Source organism: Lathyrus oleraceus, chromosome 6, assembly GCF_024323335.1.
Source record: "Lathyrus oleraceus cultivar Zhongwan6 chromosome 6, CAAS_Psat_ZW6_1.0, whole genome shotgun sequence".
Taxonomy (NCBI): Eukaryota; Viridiplantae; Streptophyta; class Magnoliopsida; order Fabales; family Fabaceae; genus Lathyrus; species Lathyrus oleraceus.
This window is the reverse complement of record NC_066584.1, coordinates 311,902,223-311,907,767: the sequence shown is the minus strand read 5'-3', so window position 1 is coordinate 311,907,767 and position 5,545 is coordinate 311,902,223. Positions and strand designations below refer to the sequence as shown.

Here is a 5,545-nt window from a genome sequence, read left to right as displayed (position 1 = left end):
CAATTAGAAAGAGATTTTGCAGATTGAGTAGGCTTCTCCTTTTGTTCATTAGTAGGCAACCTATAGAAATAAGATTGTTTTTGAAATTAAAAATTATGTATAATAATCTGAATATAAATAAATAAATAAAATCCATACTTAGACATAAAATCTTGAATTTCATGGATGTCTTCATTTATCAACAATTTGGAACCACTCCATGCATTTGACACTGTAAATTGTATAATTAATATAAAAATTATTGAACGTATAATGAAAAATACAAATCAGCTATGTATTTATAAAGTCTGATAGTGTAATACCTTGACCATCTTTTACCATTGCATGAGTGAGCAGAATTACAATAGCTCCATTGTTTTTAGGATCATTGTAGTAAGCCAAAAATTTTGATCCATAGATTTCCCATAAATTGCAATTTATGCAATTACCCCTATTTTGCAATATAAATAAACAATATTATATGATGGGATTCAGTGATGCAAAATATATAAATTTATCAAACACATAAGTTATGAAAACAATGCGCATTACTTCAAATCTTTCAGCACAACAGAAACAACAATTTTCTTCCCCGGAGTGTTGGATTGGATATGGTTTATCTCACTAACAGCACCAATAATATCTACATTAAAGTAAGGTTCATTATTGAATGTGTTTGCAAATATATAAGTTATATAAGTTATAATAGAATTTAAATTACCTTCCAGTCTATCGGTTTTGCATTTGCCTTGAAGTATCTCACCAAAATCTTTAAAGAAATATCATTTAGGTGGAATATTTTGAAGTTCGATTGCCTTCATTGTGGTACCACCAAGAAACACAATTTTTTTTTGAATGATCACATACCTTCCACTGAAAATCATTGTTATATACACTGCCATTGTTTATAATGCAGGTCATATTCTCCTTAATGACCTCTTTCCATTTCAGTAAATGGTCATGACGAATAAGGACCTGAATCCGATCACCCTAACAAAATGAAAATAATCTTCTTTTTATATGTTATACAAAAAAGCATTTTGTTGTAATTACTAACTATCATACAAAAATCTATACTTAAAAAAAGAAAAGCAATTTACCAAGGAATCCATAACAATCATCTCCAAATGTTCAATACCCTTATTATTCACAACACTCCAAACATCCATTATTCGAACAGCAAGACGCCAAGTTTCTTTTGAGTCATTTATGTCTTTCACAGAATCAACTTTTCTACTCATTTTCACTGAAAAAAAAATTCAAAAATTAATGTAACTGCAAATTTAGATGACTATAAAATTACAAACCTAATAACCTGGAAAAAAAAAAGAGTATATAAATTTGATAGAGGTGTGTGGCAAAATGCTGAAAAGGATCCAACCTTTGATGTTACACATATATAACATCGTTTTGATTGTATAATTATATGTTATTAAATTATAACTTTAAATTAAAAATAACTATTTAATATAGTTGATTAATATTAATTGAGTAATTTAATATTATTGTTAATTTACCTACCAATTAATTATTATTATTGTTATTATTATTATTGATATTTACCCGCCATATATGATAAGAATATTTTTAAAATTTAAATAGTATATTTATTATTTGATTTGATTTGATTTAATTGAGATCCAAACTCTATAAATTAAAATCGGTTACTTATTATGAATAATAATATAGGGTCATTCCAATGTCAATCTATTATTAATTGAATTTTACATTAATTTTGCAATAACACGCTGACATATTGAATCTTATACCGCTATTATCTTTGCACTAATATAATATTAATAGTAAATAAATATCGTATAGTGATGGTTAAGAAATGTATATAAAAGATATATAAATTAAGTAGTCTTTCCCGTCAGAAATGTATATTTTAATTTAAAAAATTAATGAAATAATTAAATAGTCATCTACACGTGGATTCCCATGGATCGCAAAAATATCTTTATAAATAGTAAATAAATATAATATAGTAATGGATAAGAAAATTCATAAAAGATATACAAATTAAGTAATCTCGGTCCGTATGGCATGTCTATTTTAATAGAAAAAATAAATAAAATAATAGAAAATCAAGTAGTCTCGGCCCGGAGGGCATTTATATTTTAAGTTGTCTTGATTCATAGAAAATATATAAAATAAATTTTTTATTGTCATATGAGTTTATAAGTTTTATGCTAGAAAACATACATGCAAACATATAAATTAATATTAGATAATGAGGTTGTTTGATTATGTTATATTTTTTAGATTTTAAAAATAAAAATAAAAATAAATATTTAAGACGTATTTTTCACACAATAACTAATGATTTTAAAAAGTATGTATCACAAAACTTATTTGATAGATTATTTTAAGAATATGGTTTATAAACTAAATATAAAAAATATGAAAAACAAAAATTAAATTCTATTTAATTGATGGATATGTGACCGTGGAAATGATGTAGGCTTAGACATTTATTATATATTTATGTTATAAAGCATAAAATGATAGATTCATTTGACAATAATACTAATATGATTTTATAATTGGTATTAAATAAAAAGTATATATAATATCTAAAAATTGATATGATATTATAGTTGTTATTTTTCTAAAATTTAAACAATTAAGGGAATCACAACACGGGTCAAGTAATATGAAGAGTAATATTAATATATAATTTTTTTTTGACAAAAAAACAATATGTAAGACAGACAAAATACTAAAAAGTATTATTATTTTAAATAAATTATACAATGAACTACAAATAAATAATTAATAAAGTTTGAATAAATTTTTGAACAAATAAATTTTGAACATTAATTCACATTCTTTTGGTGATATTTTTAATTCATGAATGAGAAATTTTTGTTCTTCAGAAGAAATTTGTGTATTTATCAATCATAATCGTCTTATATTTTTTATTTGTAAAATAGATATTTGTAGTATTTTTTCGTGATTGTCTTATATATTTTTTCGTGATTGTCTCATGTTTTTTAGCATGATTTTTTTATGTATTTGTCATTCATAATTTTTGTTTTTCATTAAAAAAAAGTTTATGTATTTATCTATGATAATTGTCTCATTTATACCAAATATTTCAATTATATGTATAGTAAATAAGATTTGTTAATATCATAATTATTAAAATTGTGATTTTGTAACATTAATAAATCTACAAAAATTAAGTTGTCTCGACCATAGAGTATGTCTATTTTAGTTGAAAAAATAAATTAAATAATAGAAATTAAATAGTCTCGACCTAATAAACATATATATATATATATATATATATATATATATATATATATATATATATATATATATAATAATATATATATATATATATATATTTTTAATTTGTCTTGGCCTATAGTAAATGTATAAAATTAGACCTTGAAAACTAAGTTTAAATATAATATTATTGTATATTATTGAATTTGTCAATATCCCTAATATGAAGTAACTGTATTGTAAACTATATTGTAGTATAAATATAAAGAATGCTAAAATAAATAAAATAAAATAAAAATGTAAAAATTATTAAATAAGATACTTTAAGATTATAAATATATATAAAATAGTATAAATAAATAATTTTATATCATAATTGTATAAAATAGTACTAACGTGGATTAAAAAAATTAAGTTTAAATATAGCATTAATTTGATAGTTATATATTTAATGAATTTTACCGCAATCGTGTCTAAATGTTGAATGATATGAAAGTTATATAAAAATAATAAAATAAAATTAAGAATTAAATACAATTAGTATAATTATTTTAGTATGCATTAATTAGAATTGACCATCCTAGTATTAAGAAATATTAATTGAAAAAGAAATTAGAGAAGCATAAGAAGAAATCTTGATTTGTTTAAATTTTAAAATTTTAATGAATTTTTATGAATAAATAAAAATATTAATAGGCAAAAATAAGAATAAAAATTAAATAAAAATGTAAGTACAATCAATAATAATGAGTTAATATTTTGTATTAAAAAAAATTGTTCTAATTTTAAGTATAATAATTATAATTTAGATTTGTTTGCGTTTACCACAATTGTGTTGGAATGTTGAATAATAGAAAAGCATATAAAAATAATAAAATAAAATCAATAATTAAATATAATTAGTATAATTATTTTAGTATGAATTAATTAGAATTGATCCCCTAATATTAAGAAGTTAAATAAATAATTTTAAATGATAATTATAATTTCCAAATAAATTATTTAAAATCGTTAATTATGGGTCATTTTTCTTTAAAATGTGTATATTATGATATTGGTCATTAATTAATTATAATGATGTTATTAAACTTCCAACCTAAAACTAATAGGATAATAATTAAATAAAATGAAAATTAATTAAAGATAGAATTAGGTTGAATTGACCATCAAGGACATGAAATATTGTATTAGATTAGTTTTTCATTTGGGAAATTCATAATTTTGATGGGTATTGATTTTCTTATATTGATATTAATCAACTATATTAAATAGTTATTTTTAATTTTAAAGTTATAATTTAATAACATATGATTATACAATTAAATATTCATTTTGTCATTTAAAGAAAATCAAGTAACGATAATATTTGGTAAAAAAAAACTACAATAATAATTAATTTGATTTCAGAATATTGATTTCATTTTGGAATTATAAGATTGCAACAACAATAAAATAACGGTAATATTTTTTAGTAGTATAAATAGAGTTTAGTACGAAATTACTTATAGGAACATGAAAGTGGCTGTATTATGGATTGTAATTAGGGTAATTATGGTGGTAATTAACTTTTATATATTAAAAGTAGATAATAATGCTTTCACGTCATTTGACTTGAAAGAAAAAAAAACAGGTTGTTTGAAATAAATATGAGATCACCGCTGCTATAAAATTAAAATCCTTGGTTAAAAAGTTAAAAAAAAAAAAAGATTTTCTCTATAATCACAATTTGTGCGGTTTAATCCTATGACTTGATGTATTTTTATTTATTTATCTAGGTTGGTACTCTCGCGATAAGTTTATGTATTGTGAATTATCAAAAAAAATTTGAATTAATTTTGTGTTTAAGTGGATTTTATTAATTTATTTGACTAATGAAAAAATAAATTAAACATGTAGGTTTCTATAAAAAAATATAATTATTTTAATAGGTAAAAACGGGACGCTAAATTTGGGGAAGAAGAAAGGAAACTTTTCAATTTAATGGCTAAATAGAATATCAGGATGGAAACAAATAGTTTAATTATTTAGTCAAAATATTGTTAATTCGGCTGACTTATGAAGAAAGAAGATATTATTAATATAAGTTGACTGATTTGGTAATTTCTTTGTTGTGATGTTGGGTTTGAAATTTATCTTGGTAATTAAGATTTGTTAGCTTTTTAAGATTAAACTGCTAACAAATATGATCTACAACTTTTTTTTAGTGAGATATGATTTTAAACGGATATTTGTTTGTAAATTATTAAAAAAATTGAAAGTTAAAAAAAGAAATTATTTTAAAAATAATAATAAATTGAAATTGAAATAATAATAAATATAGAAGAGGAAAATT

The 5,545-nt window shown here is 21.2% G+C and overlaps 1 long non-coding RNA gene across 1 annotated transcript; it reads right to left on the bottom strand.

The window, feature by feature from the left end:
- Positions 1-319: 319 nt before the first annotated feature.
- LOC127098381 (uncharacterized) lies at positions 320-823 on the bottom strand. The gene is made up of 3 exons (XR_007793347.1): positions 701-823; positions 532-622; positions 320-430 (listed from the first exon to the last, which is right to left on the bottom strand). It is a non-coding gene; the product is annotated as an uncharacterized LOC127098381 (long non-coding RNA).
- Positions 824-5,545: the final 4,722 nt, after the last annotated feature.